The following is a 19,305-nucleotide window of genomic DNA, read 5'->3' on the forward strand; positions in this document are numbered from 1 at the left end:
CTGTGTGTCTCTGCCTGTGTGTGCCTGTGTGTCGCTGTCTGTCTCTGTGTGTCTTTCTGTCTCTGTGTGTCTCTCTGTCTCTGTCTGTCTCTGCCTGTGTGTCTGTGTCTCTGTCTGTCTGTCTGTGTGTCTGTGTCTCTGTCTGTCTCTGTCTGTCTCTGCCTGTGTGTCTGTGTCTCTGTCTGTCTCTGTGTGTCTCTGTCTGTCTCTCTGTGTGTCTCTCTCTCTGTCTCTGTCCGCCCGTCTGCGTCGAGCGGCGCTTCGGTGAGCGGTCAAATTCATTGACACGGAGGCGTCGGACAAATCATTGAACTAAAGTCGATGACAATCGCGTCGGTCCGATGCCCCTTGTTTGTTATTAGCAGCGGCGCGTGTACGTGGCGGTTAACGCGTGAAACTTTAACGATTATCTTGGTGTGATGGTGGTGGTTGTTTGTTTTGTTGTTGTTGTTGATGTAACAGCTCGTCGAAATTCCGTGCTGTTTGTTCGCCACGACGTCTAAATTCTCGTAAGGAAGTTCCGAGTTTTAGGGAGTTGTTGGGTAGGTTGGGGTTATTGTTGTTGTTGAGTAGGTTGTTGTTGTTGTTGAGTTTGTTGTTGAGTTGTTCGTTAGTTAAAACGCTGAAGGCTTTCGTGACAAACGTTCATTTAATAAGGCGTTTTTTTGGGGGGTCTCTATATATCTGAATGAGATCGTAGTATGAATAATAATATTGTAATAATTGGAATAATATCATGGTGATAATACCATTGTTATAATGATAATACCAGTGTTATGATGATATAAATGTTATTATGTTTTTAGTTGTAGCATACGGAACCCGGAAGTGAATGGTAAGCCTGCGGCCTAATTTGCCTGCTAGGCCGCAGGCTTCTCCCATAGCAGCCCCCTGAGACTTTGTATGGGGGGAAAGCCTGCGGCCTAGTAGGCAGACTAGGCCGCAGGCTTCACGGTGATGAAGGCCTAGGAAGGTGATCATCCAGCAGTAGATAGAACACAGCTGGTGGTGATCATCCAGCAGTGGATAGAACACAGCTGGTGGTGGTGATCATCCAGCAGTAGATAGAACACAGCTGGTGATGATCATCCAGCAGTAGATAGAACACAGCTGGTGGTGGTGGTCATCCAGCAGTAGATAGAACACAGCTGGTGATGATCATCCAGCAGTAGATAGAACACAGCTGGTGGTGATGATCATCCAGCAGTAGATAGAACACAGCTGGTGGTGATCATCCAGCAGTAGATAGAACACAGCTGGTGGTGGTCATCCAGCAGTAGATAGAACACAGCTGGTGGTGGTGGTCATCCAGCAGTAGATAGAACACAGCTGGTGGTGGTGATCCAGCAGTAGATAGAACACAGCTGGTGGTGGTCATCCAGCAGTAGATAGAACACAGCTGGTGGTGGTGGTCATCCAGCAGTAGATAGAACACAGCTGGTGGTGGTGGTGATCCAGCAGTAGATAGAACACAGCTGGTGGTGGTCATCCAGCAGTAGATAGAACACAGCTGGTGGTGATCATCCAGCAGTAGATAGAACACAGCTGGTGGTGGTGGTCATCCAGCAGTAGATAGAACACAGCTGGTGGTGGTGATCATCCAGCAGTAGATAGAACACAGCTGGTGGTGGTGATCATCCAGCAGTAGATAGAACACAGCTGGTGGTGGTGGTCATCCAGCAGTAGATAGAACACAGCTGGTGGTGATGATCATCCAGCAGTAGATAGAACACAGCTGGTGGTGATCATCCAGCAGTAGATAGAACACAGCTGGTGGTGGTCATCCAGCAGTAGATAGACTACAGCTGGTGGTGGTGATCATCCAGCAGTAGATAGAACACAGCTGGTGGTGATCATCCAGCAGTAGATAGAACACAGCTGGTGGTGGTGATCATCCAGCAGTAGATAGAACACAGCTGGTGGTGGTGGTGATCCAGCAGTGGATAGACCACAGCTGGTGGTGGTGATCATCCAGCAGTAGATAGAACACAGCTGGTGGTGGTGATCATCCAGCAGTAGATAGAACACAGCTGGTGGTGATCATCCAGCAGTAGATAGAACACAGCTGGTGGTGATCATCCAGCAGTAGATAGAACACAGCTGGTGGTGGTGATCATCCAGCAGTAGATAGAACACAGCTGGTGGTGGTGATCATCCAGCAGTAGATAGAACACAGCTGGTGGTGGTGATCATCCAGCAGTAGATAGAACACAGAACTGGTGGTGGTGGTGATCATCCAGCAGTGGATAGAACACAGCTGGTGGTGGTGATCATCCAGCAGTAGATAGAACACAGCTGGTGGTGATCATCCAGCAGTAGATAGAACACAGCTGGTGGTGATGATCATCCAGCAGTAGATAGAACACAGCTGGTGGTGGTGATCATCCAGCAGTAGATAGAACACAGCTGGTGGTGATCATCCAGCAGTAGATAGAACACAGCTGGTGGTGATTATCCAGCTGTAGATAGAACACAGCTGGTGATGATCATCCAGCAGTAGATAGAACACAGCTGGTGCTGGTGATCATCCAGCAGTAGATAGAACACAGCTGGTGGTGATCATCCAGCAGTAGATAGAACACAGGTGGTGGTGATCATCCAGCAGTAGATAGAACACAGCTGGTGGTGGTGATCATCCAGCAGTAGATAGACCACAGCTGATGGTGATGATCATCCAGCAGTGGATAGAACACAGCTGGTGGTGATCATCCAGCAGTAGATAGAACACAGCTGGTGCTGGTGATCATCCAGCAGTAGATAAACCACAGCTGGTGGTGGTGATCATCCAGCAGTGGATAGAACACAGCTGGTGGTGGTGGTGATTATCCAGCAGTAGATAGAACACAGCTGGTGGTGGTGATCCAGCAGTAGATAGAACACAGCTGGTGGTGGTGGTCATCCAGCAGTAGATAGAACACAGCTGGTGGTGATGATCCAGCAGTAGATAGAACACAGCTGGTGGTGGTGATCATCCAGCAGTAGATAGAGCACAGCTGGTGGTGATCATCCAGCAGTAGATAGAACACAGCTGGTGGTGATCATCCAGCAGTAGATAGAACACAGCTGGTGGTGATCATCAAGCAGTAGATAGAACACAGCTGGTGGTGGTCATCCAACAGTAGATAGATCACAGCTGGTGGTGATCATCCAGCAGTAGATAGAACACAGCTGGTGGTGATCATCAAGCAGTAGATAGATCACAGCTGGTGGTGATCATCCAACAGTAGATAGAACACAGCTGCTGGTGGTGATCATCCAGCAGTAGATAGAACACAGCTGGTGGTGGTGGTGATCCAGCAGTAGATAGAACACAGCTGGTGGTGGTGGTGATCCAGCAGTAGATAGAACACAGCTGGTGGTGATTATCCAGCAGTGGATAGAACACAGCTGGTGGTGATCATCCAGCAGTAGATAGAACACAGCTGGTGATGGTGATCATCCAGCAGTAGATAGAACACAGCTGGTGGTGGTGATCATCCAGCAGTAGATAGAACACAGCTGCTGGTGGTGGTCATCCAGCAGTAGATAGAACACAGCTCGTGGTGGTGATCATCCAGCAGTAGATAGAACACAGCTGGTGGTGGTGGTCATCCAGCAGTGGATAGAACACAGCTGGTGGTGTCACTGTGTCGGCCTTGTGCTACTCGCCACCAGCTAGCGGCAGCACTTGCCCCTACAGCACTGTTAGAGGCTACCTGGGGGGGCCTTTGACTTTGTGTATTGACACTGGGGTAGGAGGGGAGGGAGATACAAAGGCGGCCGGGCGTGGTGGTGGTGGTGTCAGGCCACACCACTCGCCTGTGTGAGTGAGTGTGTGAGTGTGTGTGGTTGTGTGAGTGTGTGTGGTGTGTCTGTGAGTATATGAGTGTGTGTGGTGTGTATGGTGAGTGAGTGTGTGTGGTATGTCTTGTGAGTGTGTGTGGTGAGTGAGTGTGTGTGGTGTGTGTGGTGAGTGAGTGTGTGGTGAGTGAGTGTGTGTGGTGAGTGTGGTGTGTCTGTGAGTGAGTGTGGTGTGTTTGTGAGTGTGTGTGTGGTGTGTCTGTGAGTGTGTGGTGTGTCTGTGAGTGTGTGTTGTGTCTGTGAGTGTGTGTGGTGAGTGTGTATAGTGTTTGTGAGTGTGTGTGGTGAGTGAGTGTGAGTGTGGTGTGTCTGTTAGTGTGTGGTGTGTATGTGTGTGGTGTGTATGTGTGTGGTGTGTATGTGTGTGGTGTGTGAGTGTGTGTAGTGTCTGTGAGTGTGTGTGGTGAGTGAGTGTGAGTGTGGTGTGTCTGTGAGAGTGTGTGGTGAGTGTGTGTGGTATCTGTGTGTGAGTGTGGTGTGTCTGTGTGTGAGTGTGGTGTGTCTGTGTGTGTGTGGTGTGTCTGTGAGTGTGTGTGAGTATGTGTACTGTGTGTGTACCTCTGTGTGTGTGTGTGGTGTGTGTACCTCTGCGTGTGTGTGGTGTGTGTGTGTGGTGTGTGTGTGTACATCTGTGTGTGTGGTGTGTGTGTGTACATCTGTGTGTGTGTGGTGTGTGTGTGTACATCTGTGTGTGTACCTGTGTGGTGTGTGTGTACCTGTGTGGTGTGTGTACCTGTGTGTGTACCTGTGTGTGTGTACCTGTGTGTGTACCTGTGTGTGTGTGGTGTGTGTGTACCTGTGTGTGTACCTGTATGTGTGTGGTGTGTGTGTACCTGTGTGTGTGTGTACCTGTGTGTGTGTGGTGTGTGTGTACCTGTGTGTGTGTGGTGTGTGTGTGGTGTGTGTGGGGAGCGATAGTGTAGCGGTTAGCGCTACGCTGCGCTATGAACCTGGCGACCCGGGTTCGATTCCCGCTCACGGCCAACACCAGTGACGGATTATCTGATCCGGTCCTGGGCCTCCCTAAGGTCGACTCAGCCTCAAATGAGTACCTGGTGCGGTGTGTAAACATTGCCACTGGGGAGACAAAGGCGGTCGGGCGTGGTGCTGGCCACCCACCCCCTCGTGTACCGTTCCGGCCTTCATAGGTGCTCGCTAACAGCACTTGCCCCTACAGTCTGTTAAGGCTACACGGTGGACCTTTGCCTGTGCGTGTGTGTGTAACTGTGTGTTGTGTGTAGGTTTCATTGTCATCATGACGGACTCCAAATACTTCAACACGACCAAGAAAGGTTTGCGTGTACTCACAGACACAACTTACACACGGACACACACACACGGACACACACACAAAGATACACACAAACATGGGTCTTTGTGTGTCACTAGTGTGTGGTTGTGTATAATAGTGAGTGTAGTTGTGCGTGTGTGTGTGGTGGTAATGAGTGTCGTAGTGTGTAGTATTGGGTGTTAGCGAAAACAGTAGTAATGTATAGTAGTGTGTACAGTAGAAGTGTGTACACTATTTGTAGTAGTGTGTATAGTAGTCTATGGTAGTGTATAGTCGTAATGTGTAGTAGTAGTAGTGTATAGTAGTAGTAAGTAGTGTAGTTGTTGTGTAGTAAGTAGTGTAGTAGTAAGTGGTGTAGTAGTGTTGTAGTAGTAGTGTATAGTGAGTGTAGTAGTGTTGTAGTAGTGTATAGTGAGTGTAGTAGTAGTGTAGTGTAGTACTATAGTAAGTAGTATGTAGTAGTAGTGTATAGTGAGTGTAGTAGTAGTAGTGTATAGTGTAGTAGTGTATAGTGAGTGTAGTAGTAGTGTAGTACTATAGTAAGTAGTATTTAGTAGTGTATAGTGAGTAGTATGTAGTAGTAGTGTATAGTGAGTGTAGTAGTAGTGTATAGTGAGTTGTGTAGTAGTGTATAGTGAGTGTAGTGTAGTAGTGTATAGTGAGTGTAGTAGTAGTGTATAGGGAGTAGTATGTAGTAGTAGTGTATAGTGAGTGTAGTAGTGTAGTAGTATAGTAAGTAGTATGTAGTAGTAGTGTATAGTGAGTGTAGTAGTGTAGTGTATAGTGAGTGTAGTAGTGTAGTACTATAGTAAGTAGCAGTGTAGTAGTAGTGTATAGTGAGTGTAGTAGTGTATAGTGAGTGTAGTAGTGTAGTACTATAGTGAGTAGTATGTAGTAGTAGTGTATAGTGAGTGTAGTAGTAGTAGTGTATAGTGAGTGTAGTGTAGTAGTAGTGTATAGTGAGTGTAGTGTAGTAGTAGTGTATAGTGAGTGTAGTGTAGTAGTAGTGTATAGTGTAGTAGTAGTGTAGTACTATAGTAAGTAGTGGTGGTGCTGTGTGTGTCACAGGGGAGATGTTTGAGTGTAGTAGTAGTGTATAGTGAGTGTATTAGTGCAGTAGTAGTGTAGTGTATAGTGAGTGTAGTAGTGTAGTAGTAGTGTATAGTGAGTGTAGTAGTAGTGTAGTGTATAGTGAGTGTAGTAGTAGTGTAGTAGTGTTTAGTGAGTGTAGTAGTGTATAGTGTGTGTAGTATAGTGGTGTAGTAGTGTAGTATGTAGTAGTAGTGTATAGTGTAGTGTATAGTGTAGTAGCGTATAGTGAGTGTATTAGTGTAGTAGTAGTGTATAGTGTAGTAGTGTATAGTGAGTGTAGTAGTAGTGTATAGTATAGTAGTAGTGTATAGTGTAGTAGTAGTGTATAGTGAGTGTAGTAGTGTAGTGTATAGTGAGTGTATTAGAGTAGTAGTAGTGTATAGCGAGTGTAGTAGTGTATAGTGTAGTAGTGTATATTGTAGTAGTAGTGTATAGCGAGTGTAGTAGTGTATAGTGTAGTAGTGTATATTGTAGTAGTAGTGTATAGTGTAGTGTATAGTGTAGTAGTATAGTGAGTAGTGGTGGTGCTGTGCGTGTCACAGGGGAGATGTTGTAGTGTAGTAGTGTATAGTGTAGTGTAGTAGTGTATTAGTGTAGTAGTGTATAGTGTAGTAGTGCATAGTGTAGTAGTATAGTAAGTAGTGGTGGTGCTGTGCGTGTCACAGGGGAGGTGTTTGAGTGTAGTAGTGTATAGTGTAGTAGTAGTGTATAGTGTAGTAGTAGTAGTGTATAGTGTAGTATGTAGTAGTGTATTAGTGTAGTAGTGTAGTGTATAGTGTAGTAGTAGTGTATAGTGTAGTATGTAGTAGTGTATTAGTGTAGTAGTGTAGTGTATAGTGTAGTAGTAGTGTATAGTGTAGTATGTAGTAGTGTATAGTGTAGTAGTAGTGTATAGTGTAGTATGTAGTAGTGTATAGTGTAGTGTATAGTGTAGTACTATAGTAGTAGTGGTGGTGCTGTGCGTGTCACAGGGGAGATTTTTGAGTGTAGTAGTGTATAGTATAGTGTGTAGTGTAGTGGTGTATCGTATAGTGTATTAGTGTAGTAGTAGTGTATAGTGTAGTAGTGTATAGTATAGTGTATTAGTGTAGTAGTGTATAGTGTAGTGTATAGTATAGTACTATAGTAGTGGTGGTGGTGCTGTGCGTGTCACAGGGGAGATGTTTCAGTGTAGTAGTGTATAGTGTAGTAGTAGTGTATAGTGTAGTAGTAGTGTATAGTGTAGTGTAGTAGTGTATTAGTGTATAGTGTAGTGTATAGTATAGTACTATAGTAGTGGTGGTGGTGCTGTGCGTGTCACAGGGGAGATGTTTGAGTGTAGTAGTGTAGTAGTAGTGTGTAGTGAGTGTAGTAGTGTATAGTGAGTGTAGTAGTAGTAGTGTATAGTGAGTGTAGTGTAGTAGTAGTGTATAGTGAGTGTAGTGTAGTAGTAGTGTATAGTGTAGTAGTAGTGTAGTACTATAGTAAGTAGTGGTGGTGCTGTGTGTGTCACAGGGGAGATGTTTGAGTGTAGTAGTGTATAGTGAGTGTATTAGTGCAGTAGTAGTGTAGTGTATAGTGAGTGTAGTAGTGTAGTAGTAGTAGTGTAGTAGTAGTGTATAGTGTAGTGTATAGTGTAGTGTATAGTGTAGTGTATAGTATAGTACTATAGTAGTGGTGGTGGTGCTGTGCGTGTCACAGGGGAGATGTTTGAGTGTAGTAGTGTAGTAGTAGTGTGTAGTGAGTGTAGTAGTGTATAGTGAGTGTAGTGTAGTAGTAGTGTATAGTGAGTGTAGTGTAGTAGTAGTGTATAGTGTAGTAGTAGTGTAGTACTATAGTAAGTAGTGGTGGTGCTGTGTGTGTCACAGGGGAGATGTTTGAGTGTAGTAGTGTATAGTGAGTGTATTAGTGCAGTAGTAGTGTATAGTGAGTGTAGTAGTGTAGTAGTAGTAGTGTAGTAGTAGTGTATAGTGAGTGTAGTAGTGTAGTAGTAGTGTAGTGTTTAGTGAGTGTAGTAGTGTGTAGTAGTGTATAGTGTGTGTAGTATAGTGGTGTAGTAGTGTAGTATGTAGTAGTAGTGTATAGTGTAGTAGTGTATAGTGAGTGTAGTAGTAGTGTATAGTATAGTAGTAGTGTATAGTGTAGTAGTAGTGTATAGTGAGTGTAGTAGTGTAGTGTATAGTGAGTGTATTAGAGTAGTAGTAGTGTATAGCGAGTGTAGTAGTGTATAGTGTAGTAGTGTATATTGTAGTAGTAGTGTATAGCGAGTGTAGTAGTGTATAGTGTAGTAGTGTATATTGTAGTAGTAGTGTATAGTGTAGTGTATAGTGTAGTAGTATAGTGAGTAGTGGTGGTGCTGTGCGTGTCACAGGGGAGATGTTGTAGTGTAGTAGTGTATAGTGTAGTGTAGTAGTGTATTAGTGTAGTAGTGTATAGTGTAGTAGTGCATAGTGTAGTAGTATAGTAAGTAGTGGTGGTGCTGTGCGTGTCACAGGGGAGGTGTTTGAGTGTAGTAGTGTATAGTGTAGTAGTAGTGTATAGTGTAGTAGTAGTAGTGTATAGTGTAGTATGTAGTAGTGTATTAGTGTAGTAGTGTAGTGTATAGTGTAGTAGTAGTGTATAGTGTAGTATGTAGTAGTGTATTAGTGTAGTAGTGTAGTGTATAGTGTAGTAGTAGTGTATAGTGTAGTATGTAGTAGTGTATAGTGTAGTAGTAGTGTATAGTGTAGTATGTAGTAGTGTATAGTGTAGTGTATAGTGTAGTACTATAGTAGTAGTGGTGGTGCTGTGCGTGTCACAGGGGAGATTTTTGAGTGTAGTAGTGTATAGTATAGTGTGTAGTGTAGTGGTGTATCGTATAGTGTATTAGTGTAGTAGTAGTGTATAGTGTAGTAGTGTATAGTATAGTGTATTAGTGTAGTAGTGTATAGTGTAGTGTATAGTATAGTACTATAGTAGTGGTGGTGGTGCTGTGCGTGTCACAGGGGAGATGTTTCAGTGTAGTAGTGTATAGTGTAGTAGTAGTGTATAGTGTAGTAGTAGTGTATAGTGTAGTGTAGTAGTGTATTAGTGTATAGTGTAGTGTATAGTATAGTACTATAGTAGTGGTGGTGGTGCTGTGCGTGTCACAGGGGAGATGTTTGAGTGTAGTAGTGTAGTAGTAGTGTGTAGTGAGTGTAGTAGTGTATAGTGAGTGTAGTAGTAGTAGTGTATAGTGAGTGTAGTGTAGTAGTAGTGTATAGTGAGTGTAGTGTAGTAGTAGTGTATAGTGTAGTAGTAGTGTAGTACTATAGTAAGTAGTGGTGGTGCTGTGTGTGTCACAGGGGAGATGTTTGAGTGTAGTAGTGTATAGTGAGTGTATTAGTGCAGTAGTAGTGTAGTGTATAGTGAGTGTAGTAGTGTAGTAGTAGTAGTGTAGTAGTAGTGTATAGTGTAGTGTATAGTGTAGTGTATAGTGTAGTGTATAGTATAGTACTATAGTAGTGGTGGTGGTGCTGTGCGTGTCACAGGGGAGATGTTTGAGTGTAGTAGTGTAGTAGTAGTGTGTAGTGAGTGTAGTAGTGTATAGTGAGTGTAGTGTAGTAGTAGTGTATAGTGAGTGTAGTGTAGTAGTAGTGTATAGTGTAGTAGTAGTGTAGTACTATAGTAAGTAGTGGTGGTGCTGTGTGTGTCACAGGGGAGATGTTTGAGTGTAGTAGTGTATAGTGAGTGTATTAGTGCAGTAGTAGTGTATAGTGAGTGTAGTAGTGTAGTAGTAGTAGTGTAGTAGTAGTGTATAGTGAGTGTAGTAGTGTAGTAGTAGTGTAGTGTTTAGTGAGTGTAGTAGTGTGTAGTAGTGTATAGTGTGTGTAGTATAGTGGTGTAGTAGTGTAGTATGTAGTAGTAGTGTATAGTGTAGTAGTGTATAGTGAGTGTAGTAGTAGTGTATAGTATAGTAGTAGTGTATAGTGTAGTAGTAGTGTATAGTGAGTGTAGTAGTGTAGTGTATAGTGAGTGTATTAGAGTAGTAGTAGTGTATAGCGAGTGTAGTAGTGTATAGTGTAGTAGTGTATATTGTAGTAGTAGTGTATAGCGAGTGTAGTAGTGTATAGTGTAGTAGTGTATATTGTAGTAGTAGTGTATAGTGTAGTGTATAGTGTAGTAGTATAGTGAGTAGTGGTGGTGCTGTGCGTGTCACAGGGGAGATGTTGTAGTGTAGTAGTGTATAGTGTAGTGTAGTAGTGTATTAGTGTAGTAGTGTATAGTGTAGTAGTGCATAGTGTAGTAGTATAGTAAGTAGTGGTGGTGCTGTGCGTGTCACAGGGGAGGTGTTTGAGTGTAGTAGTGTATAGTGTAGTAGTAGTGTATAGTGTAGTAGTAGTAGTGTATAGTGTAGTATGTAGTAGTGTATTAGTGTAGTAGTGTAGTGTATAGTGTAGTAGTAGTGTATAGTGTAGTATGTAGTAGTGTATTAGTGTAGTAGTGTAGTGTATAGTGTAGTAGTAGTGTATAGTGTAGTATGTAGTAGTGTATAGTGTAGTAGTAGTGTATAGTGTAGTATGTAGTAGTGTATAGTGTAGTGTATAGTGTAGTACTATAGTAGTAGTGGTGGTGCTGTGCGTGTCACAGGGGAGATTTTTGAGTGTAGTAGTGTATAGTATAGTGTGTAGTGTAGTGGTGTATCGTATAGTGTATTAGTGTAGTAGTAGTGTATAGTGTAGTAGTGTATAGTATAGTGTATTAGTGTAGTAGTGTATAGTGTAGTGTATAGTATAGTACTATAGTAGTGGTGGTGGTGCTGTGCGTGTCACAGGCGAGACGTTTCAGTGTAGTAGTGTATAGTGTAGTAGTAGTGTATAGTGTAGTAGTAGTGTATAGTGTAGTGTAGTAGTGTATTAGTGTATAGTGTAGTGTATAGTATAGTACTATAGTAGTGGTGGTGGTGCTGTGCGTGTCACAGGGGAGATGTTTGAGTGTAGTAGTGTAGTAGTAGTGTGTAGTGAGTGTAGTAGTGTATAGTGAGTGTAGTAGTAGTAGTGTATAGTGAGTGTAGTGTAGTAGTAGTGTATAGTGAGTGTAGTGTAGTAGTAGTGTATAGTGTAGTAGTAGTGTAGTACTATAGTAAGTAGTGGTGGTGCTGTGTGTGTCACAGGGGAGATGTTTGAGTGTAGTAGTGTATAGTGAGTGTATTAGTGCAGTAGTAGTGTAGTGTATAGTGAGTGTAGTAGTGTAGTAGTAGTAGTGTAGTAGTAGTGTATAGTGTAGTGTATAGTGTAGTGTATAGTGTAGTGTATAGTATAGTACTATAGTAGTGGTGGTGGTGCTGTGCGTGTCACAGGGGAGATGTTTGAGTGTAGTAGTGTAGTAGTAGTGTGTAGTGAGTGTAGTAGTGTATAGTGAGTGTAGTGTAGTAGTAGTGTATAGTGAGTGTAGTGTAGTAGTAGTGTATAGTGTAGTAGTAGTGTAGTACTATAGTAAGTAGTGGTGGTGCTGTGTGTGTCACAGGGGAGATGTTTGAGTGTAGTAGTGTATAGTGAGTGTATTAGTGCAGTAGTAGTGTATAGTGAGTGTAGTAGTGTAGTAGTAGTAGTGTAGTAGTAGTGTATAGTGAGTGTAGTAGTGTAGTAGTAGTGTAGTGTTTAGTGAGTGTAGTAGTGTGTAGTAGTGTATAGTGTGTAGTATAGTGGTGTAGTAGTGTAGTATGTAGTAGTAGTGTATAGTGTAGTAGTGTATAGTGAGTGTAGTAGTAGTGTATAGTATAGTAGTAGTGTATAGTGTAGTAGTAGTGTATAGTGAGTGTAGTAGTGTAGTGTATAGTGAGTGTATTAGAGTAGTAGTAGTGTATAGCGAGTGTAGTAGTGTATAGTGTAGTAGTGTATATTGTAGTAGTAGTGTATAGCGAGTGTAGTAGTGTATAGTGTAGTAGTGTATATTGTAGTAGTAGTGTATAGTGTAGTGTATAGTGTAGTAGTATAGTGAGTAGTGGTGGTGCTGTGCGTGTCACAGGGGAGATGTTGTAGTGTAGTAGTGTATAGTGTAGTGTAGTAGTGTATTAGTGTAGTAGTGTATAGTGTAGTAGTGCATAGTGTAGTAGTATAGTAAGTAGTGGTGGTGCTGTGCGTGTCACAGGGGAGGTGTTTGAGTGTAGTAGTGTATAGTGTAGTAGTAGTGTATAGTGTAGTAGTAGTAGTGTATAGTGTAGTATGTAGTAGTGTATTAGTGTAGTAGTGTAGTGTATAGTGTAGTAGTAGTGTATAGTGTAGTATGTAGTAGTGTATTAGTGTAGTAGTGTAGTGTATAGTGTAGTAGTAGTGTATAGTGTAGTATGTAGTAGTGTATAGTGTAGTAGTAGTGTATAGTGTAGTATGTAGTAGTGTATAGTGTAGTGTATAGTGTAGTACTATAGTAGTAGTGGTGGTGCTGTGCGTGTCACAGGGGAGATTTTTGAGTGTAGTAGTGTATAGTATAGTGTGTAGTGTAGTGGTGTATCGTATAGTGTATTAGTGTAGTAGTAGTGTATAGTGTAGTAGTGTATAGTATAGTGTATTAGTGTAGTAGTGTATAGTGTAGTGTATAGTATAGTACTATAGTAGTGGTGGTGGTGCTGTGCGTGTCACAGGCGAGACGTTTCAGTGTAGTAGTGTATAGTGTAGTAGTAGTGTATAGTGTAGTAGTAGTGTATAGTGTAGTGTAGTAGTGTATTAGTGTATAGTGTAGTGTATAGTATAGTACTATAGTAGTGGTGGTGGTGCTGTGCGTGTCACAGGGGAGATGTTTGAGTGTAGTAGTGTAGTAGTAGTGTGTAGTGAGTGTAGTAGTGTATAGTGAGTGTAGTAGTAGTAGTGTATAGTGAGTGTAGTGTAGTAGTAGTGTATAGTGAGTGTAGTGTAGTAGTAGTGTATAGTGTAGTAGTAGTGTAGTACTATAGTAAGTAGTGGTGGTGCTGTGTGTGTCACAGGGGAGATGTTTGAGTGTAGTAGTGTATAGTGAGTGTATTAGTGCAGTAGTAGTGTAGTGTATAGTGAGTGTAGTAGTGTAGTAGTAGTAGTGTAGTAGTAGTGTATAGTGAGTGTAGTAGTGTAGTAGTAGTGTAGTGTTTAGTGAGTGTAGTAGTGTGTAGTAGTGTATAGTGTGTGTAGTATAGTGGTGTAGTAGTGTAGTATGTAGTAGTAGTGTATAGTGTAGTAGTGTATAGTGAGTGTAGTAGTGTAGTAGTAGTGTATAGTAGTGTATAGTGTAGTGTAGTAGTAGTATAGTAAGTAGTGGTGGTGCTGTGCGTGTCACAGGGGAGATGTTTGAGTGTAGTAGTAGTGTATAGTGTAGTGTAGTAGTGTATAGTGTAGTACTATAGTAAGTAGTGTAGTAGTAGTGTATAGTGAGTTTAGTAGTGTATAGTGAGTGTGAGTGTAGTATGTAGTAGTGTATAGTGTAGTGTATAGTAGTGGTGGTGCTGTGCATGTCACAGGGGAGATGTTTGAGTGTAGTAGTGTATAGTGTAGTGTAGTAGTGTATAGTGAGTGTAGTAGTGTAGTGTATAGTGAGTGTAGTAGTGTAGTAGTAGTGTATAGCGAGTGTAGTAGTGTATAGTGTAGTAGTGTATAGTGTAGTAGTAGTGTATAGTGTAGTAGTAGTGTATAGTGTAGTAGTAGTGTATAGTGTAGTAGTAGTGTATAGTGTAGTAGTAGTGTATAGTGTGTGTATTAGTGTAGTAGTAGTGTATAGCGAGTGTAGTAGTGTATAGTGTAGTAGTGTATATTGTAGTAGTAGTGTATAGTGTAGTAGTAGTGTATAGCGAGTGTAGTAGTGTATATTGTAGTAGTAGTGTATAGTGTAGTGTATAGTGTAGTAGTATAGTGAGTAGTGGTGGTGCTGTGCGTGTCACAGGGGAGATGTTGTAGTGTAGTAGTGTATAGTGTAGTGTATTAGTGTAGTAGTGTATAGTGTAGTAGTGTATAGTGTAGTAGTATAGTAAGTAGTGGTGGTGCTGTGCGTGTCACAGGGGAGGTGTTTGAGTGTAGTAGTGTATAGTGTAGTAGTAGTGTATAGTGTAGTAGTGTATAGTGTAGTAGTAGTGTATAGTGTAGTATGTAGTAGTGTATTAGTGTAGTAGTGTAGTGTATAGTGTAGTAGTAGTGTATAGTGTAGTATGTAGTAGTGTATAGTGTAGTACTATAGTAGTAGTGGTGGTGCTGTGCGTGTCACAGGGGAGATTTTTGAGTGTAGTAGTGTAGTAGTAGTGTATAGTGTAGTGTAGTAGTGTATCGTATAGTGTATTAGTGTAGTAGTAGTGTATAGTGTAGTAGTGTATAGTATAGTGTATTAGTGTAGTAGTGTATAGTGTAGTGTATAGTATAGTACTATAGTAGTGGTGGTGGTGCTGTGCATGTCACAGGGGAGATGTTTCAGTGTAGTAGTGTATAGTGTAGTGTATAGTGTAGTGTAGTGTATAGTGTAGTACTATAGTAGTGGTGGTGGTACTGTGCGTGTCACATGGGAGATGTTTGAGTGTAGTAGTGTAGTAGTAGTGTATAGTGTAGTGTATAGTGTAGTAGTAGTGTGTAGTGTATAGTGAGTGTAGTGTATAGTGTAGTACTATAGTAGTGGTGGTGGTGCTGTGCGTGTCACAGGCGAGATGTTTGAGTGTAGTAGTGTAGTAGTGTATAGTGTAGTAGTGTATAGTAGTAGTGTATAGTGTAGTAGTAGTAGTGTAGTAGTGTATAGTGAGTGTAGTAGTATATAGTGTAGTGTAGTAGTGTATTAGTGTATAGTGTAGTGTATAGTGTAGTGTATAGTATAGTACTATAGTAGTGGTGGTGGTGCTTTGCGTGTCACAGGGGAGATGTTTGAGCTCAAGGCGGAGTTGGGCAGTGAGAAGAAGGAGAGGAAAAAGGAGGCCGTCAAGAAAGTCATCGCGTCCATGACAGTCGGCAAGGACGTCAGGTGGGGGTGTGTGTGTCTGTGTGTGTGTCTGTGTGTGTGTGTGTCTGTGTGTGTCTGTGTGTGTCTGTGTGTGTGTGTGTGTGTCTGTGTGTGTGTCTGTGTGTGTGTGTGTCTGTGTCTGTGTGTGTGTCTGTGTGTGTCTGTGTGTGTCTGTGTGTGCCATCTGCTGAGGAAGTATTGAAGGCGATCCGGAGTCTGAGACCAGGAAATGCACCGGGCAGAGATGATCTCCCAAGCGAAATGCTGAGGGAGGGTGGCGTTTGTGCACAGACTGCCCTATATGACATCATAACAACAGTCTGGACCACTGGACGGGTTCCGCAGGATTGGAAGGATGCCCTGGTGGTCCCCCTTTTTAAGAAGGGGGACCGCACAGACTGTAACAACTACAGGGGCATCTCACTCCTCAGTGTGCCGGGAAAGGTCCTGGCAAGGATTATTCAGCATCGCCTTGCCAGGCACGCTGAGGAGAGGCTTGCGGAGCCCCAATGCGGTTTCAGGAAAGGGCGGTCTTGCACAGATGCCATATTTTCTGTCCGTCTGCTACAGCAGAGGTGTAGGGAATTCCAACTAGACCTACATCTCTGCTTTATTGACCTGGTCAAGGCCTATGATACCATCAGTAGGCCTGGGCTCTGGGTCGTTCTTCGTGCTTTTGGAGTACCTGACCCTCTGCTCACGATCATTAAGGACCTTCATGATGGTGAGCGGGCCCGGGTAAAACTACGTGGCCGGGAGTCAGAGCCATTCCCTGTACACCTTGGGGTGCGACAGGGATGTCCTCTGGCTCCCACATTATTTAACATCTATTTTGACCACGTAGTTCGTGAAGCCTTCAATAGCTGTACCGGGGGAATCTCCATATGGTACAGATATAATGGGAGGCTAATCGATGCCCGGGTGCGGTCAAGGGATGGCTCCCTATTGCTCAACCACGTTATGTATGCTGATGACTTGGTAATAGCTGCTCAGTCAGAGGAGGAGTTGGAGACGCTGCTGCTGAGACTGGAGCGTGCCACTAAGAGGTGGGGCCTTACCATCAGCCCCACCAAAACTAAGCACCTACCTGGGTATTTTGTACCATCGGACACTCCACCCCCACAACTCCCAATCGGTGATGGGGCAGTTGTGGAGAGAGTGGAGAGTTTCCCATACCTGGGCAGTGTGCTTATGACTGGCTCCAGTTTAACAGCAGAGGTCTCACTCCGAATCAGTCGAGCGGCAATATCTTTTCATCGGTTGCGTAACGCTGTGTGGAAGCTACCTGGTCTGTCGCTCCGCACTAAGCTTCAGGTCTTCTCGGCCACGGTCATTCCCTCCCTTCTCTACGCTTGCGAAACGTGGACCCCCCTAATGGAACATCTTCGCCGGTTAGAAACATTTAGGCTGACCTGCCTACGATCCATCCTGGGTTTAACCAGACTGGATTGTGTGAGGAGCTCACAAATCCTTGAAAGATCTGGGCAGGGTCCCATCGGTGAGCTCCTCCGGCAGGCAAGGCTGCGATGGCTGGGTCATGTAGCCGGCATGCCCAGCCACCGCATGCCGAAACAGCTTTTGTTTGGCCGGATTGAGGGGGCTAAGCGGGCGCGGCACGGGCTAGAGAAGAGATGGAGTGATGTGGTACAGGAGGACGTGGAGCTGAGTGGACTTGCCGATGACTGGTACCAGCGGTGTCAAGATCGGCCTCTGTGGAGGAGGCTCGTGAAGGATGCTACTGGGCAGTTGGAGGCAGTCGCCCTCCAACAACAACGGAGGGCGGAGGAGCGATGCTCACAACAGCGAGCGGAGCGCCGGGTGGCTAAAGCACAGCAGGTTGGCACAGTAGGGGGCACAGGTGGTGCATCAGCCAGTCATCTCAGTCAGTCGACCCGTGGCACCTGGGTCTGCCCCGTGACCTCCTGCCAGCGGGCGTTCGACACTTCACGTGGCCTCAGGGTGCACATAGCCTGGCACAAGCGTCGTGGTGACGTCACCGCCACTTAGTGGCGAATGGCGGTTGTTGTTGTTGTTGTGTGTGTCTGTGTGTCTGTGTGTGTCTGTGTGTGTCTGTGTGTGTGTCTGTGTGTGTGTGTGTCTGTGTGTGTGTGTCTCTGTGTGTGTGTGTCTCTGTGTGTGTGTGTCTCTGTGTGTGTGTGTCTGTGTGTCTCTGTGTGTCTGTGTGTCTCTGTGTGTGTCTCTGTGTGTGTGTGTGTCTGTGTGTGTGTGTGTGTGTCTGTGTGTGTGTGTGTGTGTCTGTGTGTGTGTGTCTGTGTGTGTGTGTGTGTCTGTGTGTGTGTGTCTGTGTGTGTGTGTCTGTGTGTGTGTGTCTGTATGTGTGTGTGTGTGCCTGTGTTTGTCTGTGTCTGTGTGTGTGTGTGTGTCTGTGTGTGTGTCTGTGTGTGTCTGTGTGTGTGTGTCTCTGTGTGTGTGTCTGTGTGTGTCTGTGTGTGTGTGTCTCTGTGTGTGTGTGTGTGTCTGTGTGTGTGTGTGTGTGTGTGCCTGTGTGTGTGTGCCTGTGTTTGTCTGTGTGTGTGTGTGTCTGTGTGTGTGTGTCTGTGTGTGTGTGTGTGTGTCTGTGTGTGTTTGTGTCTGTGTGTGTGTGTCTGTGTGTGTGTGTGTGTGTCTGTGTGTGTGTGTGTCTGTGTGTGTGTGTGTCTGTGTGTGTGTGTCTGTGTGTGTGTGTGTCTGTGTGTGTGTGTGTGTCTGTGTGTGTGTGTCTGTGTGTGTGTGTCTGTGTGTGTGTCTGTGTGTCTGTGTGTGTGTCTGTGTGTGTGTCTGCGTGTGTGTCTGTGTGTGCCGGACGGGCAACTCTGTCGTGGATAGCGCTGTGGGGGGAGATCCAATTTTGATTGGCTCCTCCCCTCATGGCATATGTGTCCACCACAGGGGCTAAACGGGGGCTCTGGACGGGTGCGAGGGGCTGGTAACCCCTCCACCTTCAATTAATTACCACGAAACTACGAATTAAACTGAAATATGTAACAACTAAGCTTGTGCCGGAGGCCCCGGGGGGCCAGGCGTCTATGACGTCTCCTGGCCAAACCCCAATTGGCGGAGCCAGGAGATTGAATACCTACCCTCGGGGCTACTCCAGAAACAACGAAAAGCCACTACGGTTGGCCACGTGGAATGTTCGAACGCTCACTGCGGAGGAGAGGCTGCCACTCCTCTGTCGGGAGCTGGACCGGTACCGCCTGGATCTATGCGGCATTCAGGAGGTCCGGTGGACCGGCTCTGGCTCCTGCCACCATGAGGGGTGGACAGTCCTCTACTCGGGGCAGCAGACTGCCAAACAACAGGGTGTGGGTCTTCTTTTGAACAAAAGAATGAAGGGGGCGTGGGAGCGTGGCGGTGAGGTGTGGGAAGCTGTAAGCCCCAGGCTACTTTGGGCTCGCCTTCCCATCAACCGGAGGCGAGGAATGGTGGTCGTGGTTACTTATGCCCCCACCGAAGATGAACATCCGTGGAGGGATGCAGGCAAAGCCGATGAGTCAGATGCCTTCTATGACCTCCTGTCACAGGTGCTGGCTAAAGTGGCCCCTCGGGATAGAGTCATCATGTTGGGTGACTTCAATGCCCGAGTTGGTCATGATACTGGCACCTGGTCTGGAGTGATTGGAGGGCATGGGCCAGATCAGCTCAATAACAACGGTAGGAGGCTGCTAGATTTTTGTGCAGCCCATGGGCTTGTAATTACCAACACGCTGTTCCGGCATCGGCGCATCCACACAACATCATGGATGCATGCCGGGTCCAAGCAAGAACATCTGCTGGACTACATAGTGACGGACCAGCGAATGCGAGCCCATGTCCTTGACACCAGGACCTACCGTGGAGCTGATCTGCCCTCTGACCATCGACTAGTCATCTGTAAGATGCGCCTGCCATTCTTCCACTCCGGTGGTGGGTGTACACCCAGGACCCCATTCCAACCTTAAGTGGCCTGGTCTCAGTTATCTGATGAAAGTTGCAAGCGAGAATTTCATCATCGCTTGCGGCTGGGATTGGTATCGTCCCCGACTCCTCCTGATGTCGAGGGTAAATGGGCGAGGTTTAGGACTGTGACTCATGCAGCTGCAATGGCTGCTTTGGGTACGCGGTCCAGACCTCCCCAGACACCCTGGATGACAGAGGAGTTGTTCACGATGGTTGAGAAAAAGCGACAGGCCCACTGTCATCGGCTACAGAATCCCACGTCAGAG

General features: G+C 44.9%; 1 pseudogene; it reads left to right on the plus strand.

The window, feature by feature from the left end:
* Positions 1–298: 298 nt before the first annotated feature.
* The window catches only part of LOC116958411 (AP-1 complex subunit beta-1-like), an 89,550-nt pseudogene continuing 70,543 nt past the window's right edge, over positions 299–19,305 (plus strand).

This window comes from Petromyzon marinus, chromosome 77 (genome assembly GCF_048934315.1).
Source record: "Petromyzon marinus isolate PM22_M1 ecotype Great Lakes invasive population chromosome 77, UKy_Petmar_22M1.pri1.0, whole genome shotgun sequence".
NCBI classification, from domain to species: Eukaryota; Metazoa; Chordata; class Hyperoartia; order Petromyzontiformes; family Petromyzontidae; genus Petromyzon; species Petromyzon marinus.